This window comes from Cinclus cinclus, chromosome 2 (assembly GCF_963662255.1).
Source record: "Cinclus cinclus chromosome 2, bCinCin1.1, whole genome shotgun sequence".
Lineage (NCBI taxonomy): Eukaryota > Metazoa > Chordata > Aves > Passeriformes > Cinclidae > Cinclus > Cinclus cinclus.
The window spans coordinates 55,516,028-55,537,367 of record NC_085047.1 but is presented as its reverse complement, the minus strand read 5'-3'; the positions used below and the strand labels follow the sequence as shown (position 1 = coordinate 55,537,367).

The 21,340-nt window shown below is 39.7% G+C and overlaps 2 long non-coding RNA genes across 2 annotated transcripts in view; one reads left to right on the top strand and one right to left on the bottom strand.

Moving 5' to 3' along the window:
* LOC134041237 (uncharacterized) overlaps nt 1-21,340 on the bottom strand; it is a 77,327-nt gene that overhangs the window by 18,171 nt on the left and 37,816 nt on the right. Inside the window, exon 3 of the long non-coding RNA XR_009932967.1 lies at nt 1,589-1,679. This is a non-coding gene — a long non-coding RNA (uncharacterized LOC134041237). The remainder of the gene's footprint in view (nt 1-1,588; nt 1,680-21,340) is intronic.
* Nucleotides 10,541-19,369, top strand: LOC134057746 (uncharacterized). Its single transcript, XR_009934365.1, has 4 exons — nt 10,541-10,621; nt 13,778-13,845; nt 16,364-16,434; nt 19,144-19,369. It is a non-coding gene; the product is annotated as an uncharacterized LOC134057746 (long non-coding RNA).

The window sequence follows — 21,340 nt, the reverse complement described above, 5'->3', positions numbered from 1 at the left end:
AAGGGGGGGGGGAAGGGGAGAAAAAAGAAAGAAAAAAATAAACAACAGCAATGCAGTACCTCCAAAGCAGTTTCTGGACAGACCGAAATATTTATTTATTTGGGAGCATATTAGGCATGTTACCCAAACATGGTTACAGCATTAATAGAAGTACTTTCACTGTGTGTTTAATCACATACAGAAAGGATTAAAACTGAAAGAATTACCTACTCACTAATCTGCAACTTCAAAGTTTATATAAAGTTAAGGTTTACTTCCTATACTTTCTGTATTCAAAGTTTTCTTACTCAACTGATAATTTTCTCTAGGAAACCTTAACTACCCTAATAACATAGTATTGAATGATAAATATATTCAGAATCCATCTGCCTGAAATACTTTTGTAACAGGAGGTGTATTACTGGTAAATTCGAGTAATTCTTCACTTCTACCAGCCATTAGTTACAACAATGAGGAAATATGACATTTACACCTCACTGTATTTGCTTGGTAGAAATTAGGAGTTACTGGGATAAACTGAAATTTTGGATTTTAAAAACATTTCGTGATTTTATGGTACAATTTCTTCCTGTAAGAAAAAAGTGCTCTTGAAGACAGATTTGATTAAGAAAAAAAACTGAATTCCAGCTGAAAGTCGGAATTGCTAAAGTCACAACATGTTCATAAAATTTGTTGCACTGTAATATATTCTGCTGAAGATAAGTCTTACAGATTTTACTACTCCATTTAGCATTTAAACAAATTTACTCAATCCAAGACCAGTTACTATTTTAATTTCAATTGTCTCTATAAATGGTTAGTTAAGACTATTCGTATATGAGTAGACAGGTTATGATTACTTTGAATGGATTTCTCAGTTTCAGCCAAATGAGTACTTTTAGCGCAAAGCAGGACTTGCAATATGAGTGTAGCACAGTCCATACTAATTCCTCTTAATGGTTCAGTGTTTTATTAAATAATATCTGTTTGCCAACAAATAAGATAAATAAAATCTCAGACTATGCTGGTACAGATGGAGAGCTCTGAAGACCTGGGTTTTTTTTTTTTTTTTTCTGCATCTTTCCTTGTCAGGTAGCTAGTTTATTAATGCCTTTAAAACCAAATTTTACACACTACATGGAAATACACTCAGCTAGCCCTCTATTCTATTCTATTCTTTAATACACTGCCTCAACAAAAAACAAAACAAAACAAACAGTTATTGAAAAGTATTTTTTATAATATCCATACTTTGTTTTTGGATTAGCAACATTTCAGTTGGGATAATTCCCAAGACAGGAATATGAGAAAAATACTATATGGAGAGTTTACATGGCTCAGATGGATCAAGGCTGCTGCAAACTCAGCTTTTTACACATATTTTTGGCCACTTCATTTCCTTCTGAGCACAGCCTCTGTTAATACTTTTATTTAGTGTTTTATAATTTTACAGGAGGAGTGTAAAGAAGAATTATTTTAACAAATAATAAATTCTTGAACAATCCCATCAGAACTGGCCTATTTTGAATAATCTGAATGTTACAGTACTGTGTGCATTTTTTAAAATAAAGAACACATGTAATAAGAGAAATGTTAATATAATATATACCATGCTCATGCTCCATCAACCTTCCAGAGAGTTTTTCAATCACAGGAGTAAGCCGTTCTCCAAAATCAGCTCTCTATTGAAAGGTCAAAACCTGCAATAAAAATGTCATGTATTATAACATATTTCCAACACCCACAGTTTCATGGTTGATCCCCAAACATAGATGTAGGTCATCAGCTTGACCCTCGCATTGTCTATGTTACAGGAAATCCTAATTTTAAAAATACTTTTTTTTTAAAACCAAACTGACTTGATTAGGAACACCTGTGATATGCCTCTTTATTATCAGAAGCCTCCTGAAACAAATCAGATTAGCATGTTTCTGCTTTCATTCTACCCGCAGCATTTTAAGATGAAAGTAAGAGGAAGAAGGAAGGGGGGGGGGGGGGGGAAAGGAGTAAGGGGTGTAGAGGTGTTGTTCTCCCTTCCTACCCACTACCAATCCCTCCCTCCACCCTCAAATAAGGAAACAGCTAAATTTTTTAGTAAGTAAACTACTTAATAGATGTGTGATCACTACTGTGTTTCCATATTTCCTAAAATATGCTATTGACGGTTAAGTACTTTAAATGCTAGTGTTTCGCTTTAAGGAGTTCGAATTTTTTTGCTCTTCCAGGCAGTACCATTATTGCCTTTATTAAAATTCAGCCTACAAATATTAGCTACTTTAAAACATATTATGGAAAAATTACAGTCATATAATACATTCTGAGAGCTGAAACAAAATTTTAAGAGTAAAAAAAAAAAAAAAAAAAAAAAAAGAAAAACACAAACCAACAAAAGCAGCAGCCATGATCAGGTAAGGACAAAGTATAACTTGACAGATACAGTAACTATAGCCAAACAGCTGCTGAAGGAAATATTGCATTCACACAGACAAAATCTTAAATCTGTTTTGACTGTATTTGAATTTTTTTCATTGTAGACACCATAACGAGACACATCCTATGCCTAATAAATGAGTAGCTGATGCCTAGATTAGGTCACCTGCTTACAAATACTTGCATAAATTTGTTCTTTATTCTTTAAGAGCATTCCAGAAAATATTACAACCCCCCCTCACAGTTATGGACTTATAATAAGCACCCTGCTTTAACAAGAAAAATGAGTTTGTATTTTTGTCTATTCCACACATCATCTATTTCACCTTTTAAAACAAAATAAAAACAACTTTCTGTTCATAAACCAAATCCACCGAAGTTGTTGTTCCCCCCCGTGCTTATATTGAGACTGAACATACTTGAAATATTATACTGAAACTGGACTTAAATAAAGCTATTTAAAATTAAAATACATGCCTAAGTCCTATACAATGTGTAATTATCTTTTTCTCAGCTCAAATCTTCAACTGAATTACAGCTCATGCTAAATAAAATAATTAGTTGGAACCAGATTAAATGTTGAAAAGTTTATTAATAATCTATTTAGTGCAGATACACACACTGCAGTGTCTGAAAACAAACTAAATAGTCACGGGGTGTGTGTGTGGGGGGGTCCTATTTCTAACAGTGCTTTCCTTCAGACATTAACAACGATCACTGAAAGTCACTTCTATTTCTCAGTTTTGAGCAATATAACAATATCACCTTCAGTTTTAGAAGGCATCTTGGGAAACCTTTAACAAAATAAAAGCTAAATGTACGTAATTTACATTTGCTACTGTTGTGTGCATATGGTAATAAATGTGTGTGATGTCATCCTTATACACTAGCAACTGTTCATTATCGAGCTATGGAAAAGTGTTAAGAATTAAAGTTTAAAAATTCAGTATTCTCTGTAAAAAACTTTTTGTTTTTAACAATAAACTAAAAATATTATTACATGCAAATTTTAGAATTAAAAATTAACCAAGAAAGTGTTAGCTGGACTAGAACTCATGTTGTGTTCCCTCCTCTAACACTTATCCAAATCTTCTGAATTTCTACCACAGCATTGAAAGCTAACATCAGAACTGTTCCTCAATTGTGGTAAAAGCAACTGCATCCCAAAGCTTCTTTATTAGAATAAGTGTTTTAAAAATTTACAGGAAAGGGTTAAAAAATAATCAGTACAGACATTGCCTTACACCCTTATGGACAGAAATTTTTTTATCTAGCTTACTCTGAGTATTTCTGAAACTGTACAGTATCCACAATGAAGACATTTTTCAACAGAGATTCTTTTTGAAATCCAGCTTATGTATTAATACACCAGTAACCTAAAAATTCGACATAACCCCTGACAATAATGCACAAAAAAAAATAATTACAAATTGCAAATCAACATTTTCACTGACTAAAAGAGGTTACTGGAAATCTGTGGCTACACCTCTCTACCCTGTCTGATGTCCCTTTTCGATTTGAGGGGCATATCAACTTTTTTTCCTGTCTTTAAAACACATTACCAGTTCTATTAAAAACATAGATGGCTGTGAGAAGTGTCACAGAAGACCGAGTTCAAAAACAATTTGGGCAGCCTGTACAGACAAAATTTTCCAAGTACTACTGATAATAGAAAGCATAATTTTTTGAGATCAGGTTCCAGTGTTGGATATTAAGAGTTTAGAACTTACAACAATAGTGGGAAAAAAATCCGTGGAGAACACTTACTGCTCTACATGAAGTTATTTTTAGTTTCAAAAACTTTCTGATAAAAATATTTTTGTAGCTACACAAAAGCCTACAATTTCACTCCCTATTTCTTTCACAGACAGTCAAAACTAGTCTAAGATGCGCTCTAGCCTTGACAGTTTGTAATGAATGTGAATTACTCAAATCACTTGCAATGGGCCTTTGGGTGTGGGTGGATGACTGCATCTACAAAGCAGAATACCTGCAGCATATTCATAGAATACAGTGATAAGGGTGTTGGTTCTCCTTTACATATTCAGTAGTTAATTGCTCTCCAGAGCAAATCACAAAACCCAGTAAGGTTCTATAAAAGGATCACTAACTGATATGTGGATACTTTTCCTGTAAAGAAAGCTCATGTGCTTTTACATGTGTAAAAGTGTATCAGAAAAGGAGTGATACACCTGTTAGCATGGCTTCTGACACTCAAGATGGGTGAGGTGTGCACCTTCACACAGTGTTCACAGGCAGGATATACAGAGCCAGGTAGTTTGTATGCAGTTCCAGCTGTACTTCAGTGCAAAATTTGACTTACTGGTCATAAAAATAATTAAGGAATTAAAGACTCCAATTTATCCTTCCTTCCATGACATTACATTTTGGATAGAATAGTAATTGGTTCAGAATTCTAGAAGCTAAAGATAAAAAACCCAAACAATGAACTAAACAGAAAAAGAACCCCATGATACCTTGGTATTGTATATGTAGTCTGCCTTTAAAATGTTACTACAATAAGCTTTCTATTATGTACTAGCCTAACACATTAAAAAGTCACACAGATACAGTCACACTTGGAAATTACTGTTATTTCTAAAAATTAAAAATTTGCAAGAGTTACTTCAAGCTTCAGTAGATTTATATCTATAAAATGAAAGGGTACCTCTTGGAAACTTTCAGTATAACTTTAGAGAAAAAAAAAAAGAAAAAAAAAAAGCCCCAACCAAATGAAGCTTATTTGGATGCTTTTCCTAAGAATTGAGATAAAGGATTAGACTCAAAAGAAACAAAGAAAAAAAAATTAAAATTAAAAAAATAAATAAATACAGACACTATGCTATATGTTATATCTAAGCAAGGTTTAATTAGGTATAGAACTTTAGCTTTCACTTATTGAAAAAATATAAATATATACATTTAGATATTTAAGTTCAATTGATACTTCCTCCAAATGTAACTTTTCCAGGGCCAAGTAATCCCAGTTAATGTTTGACATTTTAACTGAGATAAAAAATGCAAGCAACTCTACAAGGGTCTATTTAAGCTACATGATTTTCCCCCCCTAAACATCTCAAAATAAGGAGTACATCAAGTATAAGAAAGGGAAAATTACTTAAAATACACTATATATTCATATTAGCTGTTTTCATTTTAGCCACACCCACATTTATGAAATTGTAAAATATGAGAACAGTGCAGATGAGAAATAAGAAAGCTTAAAAGAACAGTTGTTTCATGTAGTCAAATATGTGCTAATCAGAGATTTTAATTAAAATTAAAAATAGGTATAAATTGCATGCTATTGAACATGATTACCGAATAGTGGGGAAAAATGCACACGCACCTGTACAATACTGAATTACAGAGGGTCTTTTGCAAATTAGCCATGAGTCAGGACAGTTATTTCATTGAAAGTGAAAGTCAGTGTTTGTGAGTGCACTTCCACAGCGGAGTAGTGTAAATCTCTTCAAATCCTGATATTTCAAAGTATACACAGCTACAGAGAAACAGCTTTGTGCACATTCCCATACTGACTGTTAGAAACGTTTCTGAAAACACTCTGAAAGCAATGATGCAGAGCTAAAGAAATGAGTGCTAAATCTCAATAGGATCTTACTAGTATCTCAATTTCAAGGATTAAGTGGAATTTTCTATTAGGGCACAAAGGTATGAATTGCAGAGACAAACTAAGCAGCTATTCCCAGGGGGTTAAAAAAAAAACCCAAAAGCCTCAAAAAGTGTGATTTACATACCGGATTAAAATAATCCAGGGAAACTAGGGATTCGAGACAGAAAACTCTCCTTGCACTGTTGGATTTCTGCATTACACAGAAAATACCTTCAATCACAATCCAGTTGCCATGCTGGAAACGCTAAGTTTTGCATTTCACTTTAAGACTACACGCTCTCAGCCATGTACACAGAAATCTTTTGTACAGCACTTCTGCACCCCAACTCTTCTCTACGTCCCTCCTACGTCCCTCGGTTAACTCGTTATTTTCGGTGGCCGGGGTGCTAAGCGCAAGGCGGCCGCTTCTGGCTTTGAACGCCGCGGAGGGATGCACGGGGGGGTAGCGGGGGACGGGGGGGGGCAGTTTGGGGGGAGGAAGAGGAGCGGGGAAAGGCTGTGACCCGGTCCAACCTCCCAGCCCCGCAGGCAACCGGGGGGGCAGCAGCCGGTCCAGCCTCCGCTGAACGGGCGCCTTAACGGGGAGCCCGATGCTGCATTCGCTGCGCATCCTGCGCGCCCGCCAGCTCGACGGCAGCCCCGGGCGCCCGCCGCTCACACGGCATCGGGAAAAATATCCATACGCCTTCCTGCCGCCGGGAAAAAAAAATGAAATAATAACGATAATAATAATAATAATAAAAAAAAAGGTCGGACGGCCGAAAGTGAAGAGGGAAGTAGGAAGAGGAATAAAAAGTAACGCTTAGAAATTGTGGCTGGGAAGAAGCCCGCTGGCCTGGCAGCGCCCGAGCTCCCTCCCTGCCCCGCCGCACGGTGCTGTCTCCGCCGGCGCTCCCGCCACAAAAAGATGCCTTGTGAGCCTGTGTGCGCAACTCCGAAACGCGAGCGCCCACGCCAGAGCCGGCCCCGAGGGGGTTAAACGGCGTCGTGGAGAAAAAGGCACCGTGTCACATATTATGTGTGTATGTATGTGTGTGTGTGTGTGTGCGCGGAGGGGGAATCGCCCAGCGCTCAGGCTGCGAGAGATCTCGGCGCCTATCACAATAAACACGATCGCGTTCATACAGCTACGAGAGACCGAGAGCTTGCTGGACACCGAGAAATGACATAGAAACAACCACCAAAAAATAGCTAAGCCAATGACAAATAGCGACCCGGGTGACAGAGACAGAGAATTTTGTAGGCGGAGAAGAGGAGGTGAATGGCCAGCTCTGATCACAGTATTAGGCTGGGCTATCTATGGGGAGGGTATTTACTCGGTTTTGGGGTGTGTGGGAGGAGAGGAAAAACACCTACAAATAGCTGGCACGATTCAAATAGTCTCGGATTATGTTCCCCCCCCACCTCCCAATCTCCAGCCCAGGAAGGAAACTCGCGTTTTAACGCTGCAAGGGGAAAAAAATAGCTCTGTGCAATACGGGATGAACAGCACTTTGGTCATTCGTTAATACCCAAAGGGGCAGAGATGATAAATGTGACAGCATGTGGCAGCACGACCGTCACCCGGGTTCCTGCAAAAGGCGGCTCCGTATCGCGACACGGGAAATTAAGCGACTGAGTGGGAGGTGGAGAAAGCGCTTAAACGGAGAAGTTAATCTGCTAACATGGAGAGGAAACAAACGGAGGAAAAAAAACCCCGAAGGTTGTCCTCTATATATTTTTTTGAGGTGGGGGGGTGCAGGGGGAGAAGGGGAAGGGAAGAGAAAGAGCGAAGGGGCATTAATCCAGTTTACGAAAACACGGGGAGAGACGAAGGAGAAGGCGGGGGGGGGGGGGGGGGGGTTTGGGGGCGGCGGGGGAGAAAGAGAGATGTGCATGTAAGTGTGGAAGTCATCCTGGCTGCTGCTGCAGAGCCGGGAAGCAGGAGCCTCCGTGTCCCGGGCGCTGCCCCGAAATTTCCACGGCGGAGAGCGGGGGGGAGAAGGCGGGCGGGAGGGATCCACTGGCGGGGGGGGGGGGGGCGGGGGGGGGGGGCGGGGGTAAGGAGCGCAGGGGAGATGCGGGGAAGCCTGTCCTGTCATGTCGCGGGAGCGCGGGGCACCGGGACCCTCAGGAGCTCCGGCTGTCCCGCGGCTCCCGCTCGCCCCCCCCGCTCGCCTCCGCGCCGCTTTTCCCGGGCCGAGTATAAGCGGCGCTCCCGGGATCCCCGCCCGGGCGCGGTGCCGCCCCGGGGGAGCAAGCGGGGTTACCTGCCGGAGAAGACGGCCGCTCCCGACCGCTGAGGCTGAGGGAAGCGAGTGACAGATCCGTTCTGGACCTGCCGCCACATCCCGAAGCCTCCCGCCCGCTGCCCGCCAGGCTCCCGACGTGACTTTTCCCGGCGGCGGGGTGCAGGTTGCCCCCGTTTTCCAAAGACGCTCTTCCCCCGCCCGCCCAGCTCCCGCTGCCCCAGCCGCGCCCGCTCCCTCCGGCTCTTACCGCCTGTGCCGGCGGCGGCAGCGGCGGCACCCGTTCCGAAGCGCGACGGTGAGGGTGGAAGCGGGGTAGCGGAGGGAAAGGGAGGTGAGTTTCGCGGGGCAGGAGGGCGGGCGGCCCCCACGCCTCCCCCGCGGCGGCGGCAGCAGCGATGCGATCGGGCATCACTCGAAAATGGCGCCGAAAGAGCGGAGGGCTCTTCATTCAAATTCGTTAGCGCCAGCCCCGCCGCCCCGGGGCATGCCGGGAACGGGGGGGGGGGGCGCGCGCGGGGGCTGAGGCGGCAGCGCCGCACGGACACGGCGCTCGCTGTCAATGCCGCCCCTCCCCCCCCCCCCCCGCTCCCGCCGCCCGCGCGCGCGCTCCACGCCCTCCCCGCTTCACCGCGCGCTCCCGACCCAACCGCCGCTAATGGGGAAAGGGGGGTGGGGGGGAAGAGAGGGAAGGAGGGAGGGAGGGAGAGAGAGAGAGGGGGAAATGTCACCCGGAGCCCGGGCCCGCGGGGGAGAGGTGGCGCGTTAGAGATGTGTGTGGGAGAGAGGGAGCGAGAGAGAGAGAGAGAGAGAGAGAGAGAGAGGGGGAGCGAGACCTCCGCTGGCCCCGCGAACTTGTCAAGGTAAAGGCGCCGGTGGAAGGGAGGGGGGTGGATAGGGGGGGCACGACAGCGGATTTTGGGAAGGTAGGGAAAGGAAGCCTGGCTGGGGGAGGGGGAATGTGCGCCAAGAGGACCTGAGGAAAATATCAACAGCGCCTCTCCCCCGCGCCCCCCCCACCCCCCCCCCCGCGCCTCCAAGGACCCCCGCGGCTCCCGCTGCGCTCAGGTTGCAGCCTGATTCCCCCCCCGTCCCCCACCATGGCCGCGCGTCCAGCCGGAGCAGGGCTCGGAGCGCTCGGCGCTTGCCCGCAGCGGGCGGGCCCGATCCCGATCCCGACTGGCAGCCGCCGCTCCCCATCCCCCTCCTGCCGCCGCACCGGCTCCGGGCGGCAGCGCCCCGGGGCGTCCCCCGTCCTCCCCCCGGCCGGGCCTGCGAGCAGCCCCCGAGCGGCAGAGCGGGACTGCGTGGGCTCATCCCGGGGCAGAGCGGGCCCGGAGCGCGCTACACTGGTCATTGCAGAAAAAAAAACAAACAAACAAAAAAAACACCAAAAAAACCAAAAATCAACAACGACAAAACCCCCAAGCCAACAGCGAAAAGCCCCACACTAAAAAAAAAAAAAAAAAAAAAGTAAAAGGCAATAAGGCCCTGTCGGAGGAACTTGATGGAGCGAGGTTCAACTCGGGCAGCGCTCCCGCCTCGGCTGCGCGCAGAGCGCTCGGAGAAAAGGCGAACTTTCATTTTCACGCCGCATCCTCCCCTCCGCCCCAAGCTGTGACTGACTGTAAGGTACCTGATGGCCGGGGTAGTGCTACCACCCGCGTTTCAGGAATGGGGAAGCCGAGATGGAGGTTAGCGAGCTGCCGAAAGCCGCGGAGGGAAGGCAGGCTGCCGTGCCGCCCGAGCCATTCGCTGCCTGCACTTGACTTGTGCCTCGGAAAGGGTCCTTCCCTGGGAGCTCCGCGGACCCTGCCTCGGCTGGGAGACCCAGCGCATCCCTGCCAGCCGCTCCTCGAGCTTTCTGCCTTCAGTGTTTCGGGTTTTTTTCCCTAACCTGATGCACTTTTCAGAAAGAGAAAGGAAAGCAGGGGCCTCAGACCTGCGAACTGTTGTTCTCATGACTTAGGGGAAGATTTTTCAAAAGTACATAATGGGAGTCTGGGAGCTCTGTTCCCACTGACTTTCAAAATCTTCACGTCTGTGAGCAAGTCCTCTTGAACTCTGTTGGACTGCTGGCAGACGAGCGCTAGCAGGCTCAGGGCCTAATGCTTTTCATGATTCCACTGCTCCCTGCTAGAGCTGCACTGACAAAATATAAGCAGAACAAGTTTTGAAAGGGAGAGGTAATTTCTCTCACTATTTTTTTTTTTAACACTGCCACAGTACAAAACACCAAGCTTTTGGGCTCAAAAACCTAGACCATCATGGCTACGAAAACTACTGCTGCTGAGTGACAGAGTATGTAATTCTGGAGCTCCTTAAGGAAAAAAGTAGTGTGATGCAACATGTAAGTAATCACATAGCTAATATTATGCATTTGTTATTTTCTTTTCCTCTGAATTGAAGTTTGGTGCTGCTAAAGAAACTGATTCCTATTGTTTTTAAACTAGGTTCTCAGTAAAAATGAGCCAGATGACAAAACTTCAGATCGTAAAGCCATTCTATTAAATAGGAGGACATATAAATGACTTACAGTATATTTACTTTTTTGCTCTTCTTTTATTAAAATTACTCTGAGCAAAATTTTCAAAAAGTGTACCTTATAGCTGAAAAGAATGATAGTACATGTTTTCTAATTTTTTTCCTGAAGGTTATGTGCCTGTGAAAAGAAAACTTTGCAGGTGAAATAGACTGAAAACAGTAAAGAAAAATATAAAATGATGGTGTTGCTGATACCACTTCTCTGCACTTATATTGTGTATAGTTTTGCCCTAAAATAATTCCAGCTATTATTTTTCACCCATTTTTCCAACCCTAATATTAAAAAAAATGTACAAAATAGTATCTTAATATTCTGTGATACACTTTCTATGATACATGGTATTATCTAATATGAATAGGACACTACTGTCCTTTTGGGTATCATTCCTAAGATTTCATTAAGATTTTTAATGACAGTTTTAATGACATTTTACATCCCTTAATATCTACTACTTGCTCTCAGGTTCCATTCTCAGTGCACATAGGCCCCAGTTCTGAACAGACTGGAATGTGTATTATTATGTGTAAGCACGCTGAGTAGTTCTCTTCATTATTATGTTCTTGTGTTTCACACTTACAAAGCTAATGGTGACATTACACAATCATTATTCTCAGAATTACTTAGGACTGCATAAAGCTTAAACCTAATGTAATAATCTTAGTTTACACCTTTTATCCATATCTCCTTAATAATGCACAATTATAATAATTTGTGGATCTGAATGGGTAAATAACTGATAATTAGAACAAGCGAGAAAGGCACTGTAGTGTAAAAATTCATGTAAGAGGAGGTGGATATTGCATTCTTTAGCTGTAGCATTTGGGAGGGGATGATCATCAGTGTGTTTCCTCAGTGACTAGCCAAGCCAAAAAGTCACAACAGGAACACAGCTGAGGACAGAAGGAAAAGAAAGGGATTTTGAACCTCACCAAAAGTAATGTCAGTCCTTTAGATAAAATTTCCATCCCAAACAAATTGGACTCATCAGAGTGGTGGGTGTCTTATCTGCTCTGGTACCAGATACGAGGTTAAGCTTCAGTTTCTATAATCGACTCCTTTCTTCAGGCAGTTCTTGTAACAGCACTCTCTGAACACCTCCTCATAGTGCCTGTCCTGTGTTACAGGTTCTTCTCCTCAGAGAGTGCCATTAAATTGTCAGAGAATCTCCTCATACAGTATTAAGTGATATGGCCAGCAGTTGTCATATTATCTGTTCTTTTGTTGCCAAGGCAAGGAGCACGTGCAATTGAATGTTTTCAGTTTATTGTATCTGTCTTTTCTTCCATACATGTTATATCTTTATGTTAGTGAGGTAAAGCTGAAGTAATATGTTTTGTTCTTCAAACAAGGTGCATTTAGATTTCTGATGGCCCTTAGTTCTTAGGCAGTTAAATTTCTTAGACTTTCACCAGCCCTGAGAAAGTTCTGTCTGTGGAGCTTTCAGCTTTTTTTCCCACTTCTTGCATAGGTTCTCTTATGTTAGATGAGGAAAACTGTTGACAACTGGACCCAGTCTAGAGACCTAGAAGGCACTTCTTTAGGAGCCCTGGGTTTATGTCCTGGAGAATCCTGAGACCCCAAATTTGTAAATTAAAAGTCTAGAGAAAATCAGTATAAAGAGGAACTTATAATAACCTACATTGCTGAGATGACATCCCCTCATCTGCCTGTATTTGGAATTTCCTATATGCAGCAGGCTTCATGCTTGGATACACTGGATTGCTTAGATCCAGTTGAGAGGTGGCAAAACCAAAGCAAGGCACTTGTCTGCTGAAATGACACAGAAGCTCATAACCAGGGATGGTTAGAAAGCTGGAGGCTGTCTTCTGGCTCAGGCATGCATTACTTTACAAATTACCTTGCTATGTGTTCTTAAGATTTATTTTACAACTATGAGGATTAGAGGAATTTGTTGTAATGAAAACTGGCATTGTGTTATTACTGTGTAGCTTTTTAGTTACATTATTTGGCTTGCCTGGGTTCTTGCATGTTATTCCATTTCATCTGGAAAATTCTTATATAAGTTAGACCAATTGGGAATCACTAAGGTACACCTCCATGATTATAATAATTGCACACCTACATATTGTTTTGGTATTCAGTGTTCATGTGGTATACGGATTTAGAACCAGTGGAAATTTGTATTTTTTTCCTATTTTTTTTTCTAATTTGAGCCCTGTCTTTCCCCAGTACTCATCCAGCCTTCTAGATCCTTGTTATAGATTCATGTCAGCCTCCCTTGAGGCCTTCCCTGTAAATTTTGTATCACTTGAAGTTTAAACTTTCAGTTTAATAACCTAGTAGCTGTAATTGGGCATCCTCCTTCATGTGTGTTTTGCTTTCTGCTGTAGCCTTTCAGTCTCTAATTTACCCTGACAAATACAGGATTTGGAATTCATTGCTTTTGCAAATCTAGTCTGTTTGCCATGATAGAGGTTGTGATATAGAAAGGACTAAAGTGTATAGCATTTGCTATTGTACAATGAAAACAGAGTTTTGAGTTTGCCAGGATAAATCTGATCTAAGGATGCTTTTGTAGACTGTAAGGACTGCAAGAAGTATGTGCATGAAAAATACAACTAGCTTTTTTTCTTTTACTTCTTGATTTTTCAATAGCAAACCTTCCATTTAGATTTTTTTTTTTGAGCCACTAAGATGCTCAATATAGCATAAAGACTAGTGGTGTAGTCATCGAAAGGTTGGATTTCTATATTTTGTTAGCACCTTATTGTGTTGACTCCAGCATATCTATAGGCCTGACTCATAATAGCAAACATATTCCTGAGGATTTAAGAAAGGATTTGGTATTAAACTTAGGTTCTGTGGTAAGGTTTTGCTTAAATGGTCTAACTGTAACTTCTAAAAATTTTAATATTTTTGTGGATTTAATTGTTGTGAAAAGTTCTGGCTTGGTATCTATGAAAACTGAAGCCCATTCTTTTATTCATGGATTATTGACAGCAGAACAGTGGCCAGCAGGCACAGCAGCCATGAACTTCAATCTTGAACCAAAGAAGACTCATCAAATGGTGAGAAAAGAGTGTGTGTGGTTGTAGTGACTATTAAGTTAGGGATGCTCTATTTTTTTTTTCTATTTAGCACTGATTCTTTCATTTTATAGGTATTGAAGTTACATTTTTGTAGGGTAATTTCTGAGACCATAACCTAATTTCTCTTCCACACCCCATGTTTCATCTGTTAATTTTTCAAGCTTTGTTTTATTCTTTGCTCTCCTGAACTTCAAAATAATTGTTAATGATACACTGAATTAATTAGTTAATGTCTTTATTACTTTCTTTAACCGTAGTCCTGTGCTTAACTCTGTTCATATGAATATTTTTATCCGTAGAACTACTTAGAAGAGTGAAGTTCAGGATATATGAAACTGTTTGAAAGTCTGAGGTTTAAATTTTGCAGATGTGTATGCCTGCAACTAAATGAAATGCTACCTAAATGAACGGAGGAATGAGGGATCTAAAAGTGCTTTTAATTAGTTTGTTTGCTCTTTTGCTGTACAATTTGTTTCTTTTAAGACTGATGCAAGATGTTAATTTGCTTCTCCAGTTTCCGGGAAATTTTGAACTCTGAGCTTCACAACATTTATAGTATTTTAGTAGTAGTTTAGTAGTGCTCATAATTCTCCTGGAAAGAACAAAACATTATTTTGTTTAGCCGTTTTGTGAAAAGGTGTCTGAATATAGAGGAACTATTTCTCTCTTTATTTCACTGTCTTAATTAGGTCTTTAATCCTACTCATAAGAATCACTAGGTAATGATTTTGTATGGATGGATTTATTAAGCATAGATCTTAAAAATGAGGAGTTTCCTTTCTTTCAGAGATATAAATAAAGGATGGAATATTGGCAGCAGGGGCTTGCATGTGTAAGAATATAATTGTTAAGTGTTGTTGACTTCCTGGTAATTTAGATAGGTGACGGTTTAAAATAATGGTGCACAGAATGATCCGTAGTTCAGGAGATGGATCACAGTGACCAGAAGTTCAGAGACTGCTGAGATGCCCCAAACCTTTTTTGTTATCTCAACAAATGGGTCAATTTCTGTTTTTCTTTAGTGACTGTATTATAGAGTAAAAGGGACAGAGCCCTGTTAGTGGCTTATGATTTCCACAGTTTATCCTCCTGGAATATGGGCTATTAACCCTGTCTCAGCTGTTTACCAAACTGGGTTTGGAAGCACAAATGTGTTTAAATAGCCAAGAGAGATGCTGAATCCTTTATGCCAACATCTGAGCTACACCCTGTGTTAAGAATTACTTTAGTACTGTTATCAAGAACTAAACTTAATCTTTGCTAGGGTTCTTTACCATTTCATGTTTTAAAAACAAAGTTTAATCCTTAAACCAGAAAGAAGCAGCGGTTTTCAGGCACAGTGCATTGATATGTAACCCAGAGGTCATTTATTTTTAATACAGATTCAACAATCTGTTTCTTTGTTCTTTCTCAGGCATTTTTTCTTTAGTTTTCTTCTAGTGAGCTGATTCTTGAATTAACTTTGAGCATTTAACTATCTGCATTCTCTTCATCAAACAATTAATCTTACACTTAAATAAAAATGCTTGCATGAGCATGGGAGAGAAAAGCCTGAATCCACATTAGTTCCTTGCATCTTGTGTTTGACTTTGCCTATCTGGTAATCAGTGGTCTGGATCCTGACTAGCACCAAAGTGTGAGTCTGAGTGTTATTAGGGTAAGGAGCTGAGGCTCAGTTTTGAATGTGTTTTTAATACTACAGACCTAGTGAAAGGTAACAATAGCATGTAAATTGATTTCCAAATTTAAGCGCTTCTTTAGTTGCTTTGCTGAGCAGAGTTTAGCTATTCCAAATGCTTAAAGTTAAATGGTTTTAAGGTTTTCTTAAGGCATGTTTTGAATGGATGTAATTCTTTCACTTGGACAGAAGAAGAGGTAGGCCAATGTCAAACCGTTTTGAAAAGCTTGTTTTCGTTACCCTGCTTAGAATATAACTGTGTTTCTTTTGTTCCATCCCCTTTTAGTTGAATCACTTTCACTTCCCTAACTCTTCTTAGGTCTGTTGTGTCCTGCTAATCTTTCCTCTAATGTCCAGTTTTCTATTAACTTTTCCACACTGATTATTCTTTGTCTGTCTTCTTCTTGTACTGGAGTTTTAGAGTGGTCATTATACTTTTTCAATTTCTTTTCTTCCTGGAATCCACCAACAAATAAAACCCTCTGATTTCAAGTTTGCCTTTTTAGTGAGAAATACACAAGTTAAAAATGTAGTGCTATATCAGTAGAAAGGGTAAACATAAAGAACATTGTGGATGCTATTTATGAAAAAAGGAACCAGGTTTTAGATATTATTAAAAACTATTCCCTAATCTGGGATACCGGGGTCCAGGCAGTAAGATCAGGATTTTAAGTTGATTCTTTAAAAATCACTATGCTTATTCTAAAAAAAACAACCAACCCAACCAAAAAGCCCACAAAAGTACAGGTATACTGAATAGACTGATTAGACTTGATGTGACTGTTTTATTGAACTGTGTATAATTGAACTTTTTTTAAGCCTTAGGAAAGACAGTATGAAGTTGGAAGAGAAGCAGGAATCTCCATGAAGGGCAGTCAGTTATAGTTGGGGTAAGTTAAAAAAATTGTATTTCTGTAAAATTTTCACCTTTATGAAGCAGCCTGTATTCAAGGCCCTGTTCACCTTGCAAAATGAAGCTAGTTTAATTGAAACAGTCTCTACATTCTCTGGATTTGTTTATGCTATCACTGTGTAACAATTGTTCTCTATTGTATCTGACTTTTTGTGGTGCAACTCCTGAATTAAAAAAAAAAAAAAACAACTTGACATAAAAATCATTATTTTCACAGTGATTATGCTACAGTGTTTTCATGCCTAGGTTCTGAGCAAAACAAGAAGTATAGGATCTTGTTATCTCCTTGTAACTTTGAAATCCACTGCTTAATTTCAGCTGCATTTGATATAGAGGTAAAGGTCACAAAGTCAAGTTTCTGCAATTTGAATGAAATTTAACAGCTGTGACCAGAAAAGGGACTCAAAATAGTGCCCCTGGGGTAGAAAAAGCTGCAGCACAGACTCAGAAATTTTCTGTTCTGTTCAACCTGTGGCCTTGCAGGTCAGCATGCTTGGTTTGTCTGCCAGTCAACACGTGTAGCTCAGACCTGGCCACAATGTGAGCTGCCTCCTTTTCTCCTAAACATCAGATGCTGAAATTCAGAGAAATCTCTTTAGAAGGGAATAGGAAAACAGCCAGGCTAGCTTCAGCACAAGTGTGTTGGTGGCACCTATAAGCACGCAGGTAGGTAACTAGACTTCATTACTTCTGCTAGTCACGAAAAAACTTTGGTTTTGCCAGGGCCTTCTAGTCTCCCAAAACACTCGTGAATCATTCCCTGATACAGTGTTTTCTCTACCTAGATTAGAAAAATGTTTTTCTTGTCCATGTCAGAGAAGGGAACTGTTGAGACAGCTTCAGTATTTCACTTCTTAGTTTATTTGGATGTTAGCTCTGAGCTATTCCTTACGCTGTCAAACTTGTAAAACTGTGTTTTCAGCTCTCTTCAGAAATTGACTGTAATTTAGACTGCAGCTATGTGTCCCTGACCCATCCTCCAACCTACTCTTTTGGAACAGTGCAGAAAATACACATTGTATTCCAATTAACTTCCTTTGTGAAGAAATATGTGGAGCTAGATACAGGCAGAGAAAACAATATTAGGATCAGGCTTCATCAAGTTACCACACTGCAGTGGAACTTGGGAAATGATAAATCTGTAGCTGCATGAATTTGTCACCAAAATTGTACTCAAAGTTATTGTCTGCCCAGTCATCTCAGTCAGTCAGGAACAGGCAGATTACACTTGCTAGAGGTGCTGTGTCATTCACTGTACAGGCTCAGGTAGGCACACTAATTTGGCATATGTCTGATATTTTTAGATTTTCTGTGTAATGTTAGATGGGGTCAAGGTACAACACTCTTTAAACAGAATTTAGCGCTGTAGCATGTTATTTAAAAACAGTTGAATTTCTCAGAATAACAGAAGCCTAACAGAATAGTCATGCATATGAAATGTAAAACTTGAAAGAAGTAACATGAGAAGAAACTCTTCCAGTTCAGTACCATAAGGTAACTGTCTTGAAATGTCAAATTTTTTTTGCCCCATTGAAAACTATCAACCTGGCTGGAAGGAACAAAAGGTTGTGATACTCATTTCCATTTTCTGCTAATTTCCATGGGGTTTTTTTTCACAAAATCAAAGCCAGGAAGAGAACAATTAGTTATTACCAAAAAAAAAAAAAAAAAAAAAAAAAAAAAAAAAAAACAAAAAAAAAAAAAAAAAAACACCAAAAAAAAAAACCCTCAAACAAACTGCATTCCATTTTATGAAACTTTTGGGTTGTCAAATTCTCAAATCCTTTCATTTGGTCCCAGATTTTTGTTTGTTTTAAGTGTTGTTGCTTCTGCAGAGCTACCTGTACTAAAGGAACGAAGAAATTATTTTTTGCATGTTTCTAGGATCTATTGGTTCTTAAAACCTTTATCATCAGTAGTCTTGCCTAGTGTCACCAATTAAATATTACTTAATGAAACCTATGTCTAACCGACTTTTAAATGGTTGTAATATATAAAAATACTGCAATTTAGAACATGTTCCTTTAAAGATCAACATAGATGTGTTTTAAATAAGAAGAGTAAGGTCAAATAATGGATGTTAAGTTTTGTGTGAACAGCAAAGTTGTCATGTATTCTTGTTTAACACTATATTGCACACTTCCTGTGTTTTAAATTGTGTTCATGAAGTCCTTAAACTTACCAAAGCTTTTCATAAGGATTTTTTTGGTTTTGGTCTAAAAATTACTAATTGTGCTTTTCATTATGTATTTTTGAAGACTTTAGTCATGGATGCTACTATATGTGGTCAGATACTTTCTCAGTCATGAAATTCACAGGCCTATGCTGTGTCCCTGAAATGAATGTTGTGGGACAGATTTTAAGAAGGTTGAAGCACTAAAAAGTGACTTGCACAATAGAACCAAAGAAACTAGGATAATTAATTTTTATAAAATTATAATTTTAAAATTACACTTCAAGTAATATCAGTAAAAGGTTCCATAATGTGCTGTCACTAGATGTAAAATTCATAAGCAATTTTAAGCCAACATTCTTTAAAGGAGCTAAAAATTCCTATAAATAACATGCAACTTAAAGATGTAAGGAACTCCTTTATTATGTGCTAAATGCTGTAATAAAACTGGCTATCAGTAGGTTTTGCTGCATGTTACTAATTTTATTTTTTTTAATCTTGGTATTTTTGCAGGTGTGTGGAGGAACTGGTCCTGTTCTCGCTGTTGTTACTCCCACATAGGCAGACTCTGTAATTGATTATGTGTGGGTAGGGCCCTATTGAAATTCAGGAGATTCTGCAGTAGTGCGGGGTTCTTTTTGTGAAAGTTCAGTTGCAAGATCAGGACCCTACTGTGCCTCCTTACTGTGCATTCTATCACTGTCTCATTGATTGTACTGGAACCTGCCTGTTGGGATAATGTAAGTCCTTGCTATCCCCCCACTTGTACTTTAGATGTGAATTAATCATAAAGCATTTCTAATTAGAAAATTAGTATAATTCACATGCATTCTTTTAATTATGTTTTTTTGGCAGCACCAAATACTATATTCCTCAAAACTTCTTAATGGCACTGAGGCTTTGTGGATAGTTGGTCACATGATGAGAAAATTCAGCTGTAAGTACATCAAAATGATTGACTTTTTCAATAGTTAATCTTTACTGATGGTGGCAAACTAATAGTGATAAAAATGTGAATCCAGAGGTTCGACTTATGTCAAATTACTTCAGTACTTCTTAGAAAATATATACAGTATACCCATTAAGGATTTTATTATTCTTAGGTAATTCACCATGGGACCCTGAAGTTCTTCCCTACTGCTGTTAGGTAGGGAGTTCTAAGTTGTTTGTTTTCTTTATTTTCAGAATGGTGTGTCTCTGACTTGCTCTGTGTTTTGACTGATAAACTTTTTGAAATTTATAGATCTATAAAAATTGTTTATACCACTAATATTTGTATAACTATTGCAAACTGATTTACTAACATAATTGTCTCGCTGGGTTGAATACTGAAATGTTAATAAATATACACTTATATTTGTGTCAGTGTACCTTGGTTAAATTAAACTGAGCTGGCATTATGAGTGAATTTGATCATACACGCTGATTAGCTATAGTCTTAGGCAGGAACTACATATTACCCATATTGTATGTCAGTGGATTCACCAAAAAATAGCTATAAATATCTAGGCTGGGGTTAAGGAGGAAGTTCTTTTCCTGTAGCTATGGGTCCAGTCATTGCTTTGACTCCTATTTTTATATACAAATGAGCAAAATCTACATGTAGGTGTTTTCCCTGTATAACAAAAGGGGCATTGTAAACTCTGTGTCCTTTTTTATGATGTTTCCTTTCTGGTATTTAAATTCAAGGATGTTTTCAGCTGTGTCTTAATATAAAAAAAATGGAAGAACTGGAAATGTTACTGAATTTGTGGATAATTATCAAGGGGCTGTAAAGGTCTGGAGGAATTGTGTGTAAGGACAATTAGAGATTCTTTCTCATGAAGCAAGGACACAGATAATAATTGATGAGTAAAGGTTAAGGAGCACAGGATTATTTTTATTGCTTGGCACAAGAGCAGCATGAAATTAAAGAAATTTGAAGAAAGAGCAAGACCAAAAAAGAAATCAGACTCAAATCAGAAGTAGACTACAGAGTCCAGTTAAAAAAAAAGAACAAACCTACAAATGAAAACCTCCAAAACAAAACCAAAACCCTTAATAGGGGTTTGAAAAATACACCTGAGAGGAGAACTAAATGGATAACTACTGGTATTTTTCATTGCACTGAATATATTTAAGTTTAAAACTTTCAGTAAGTGCTTTTTGTAAGTGTTTGGTTTTATTCTGCTGGAGAGGAGTATAAGAATTTTGAAGCCTTAAAGAAGACTCAGTGACTACTTGTGAATTACAGTATGAATTGGGGATTCAAGATGACAGTTACTACTAAGAAGAGAAGACAATGGGTTGCTAAATAAAATTAGTGCCAAGCAGAAGCCATTCTTTCTTGTTCAAACACAAAACTTAATGATTTTGAAATGCATCACCTTCAACAGCGCTCAAACCACAATTTTATTATGTTCATTATGGGATGGGCATTTTCAGAGTTCTCGTTTATAAACCTGAACACTTATTCTTTTGAGATTTTGCAATATAAAATGATTGAGATTTTTCAATATGAAATGAAATAATGATTTCATTTCAGAAACGGAGATGTTTCAGCACACTGAATGTTTCATTTTCCATAAAAAAATCCTAATTAATATATTTTCTTTTTAAAATTATTAGACCTGTATGTGTGCTGTTTTCACCTTTTAATCCTATTGGCCATATATATTTTTACTTGCAGTAAGTTGGGTGAAAGAAAGAAAAGCAGAAGGAGATTAGGTGA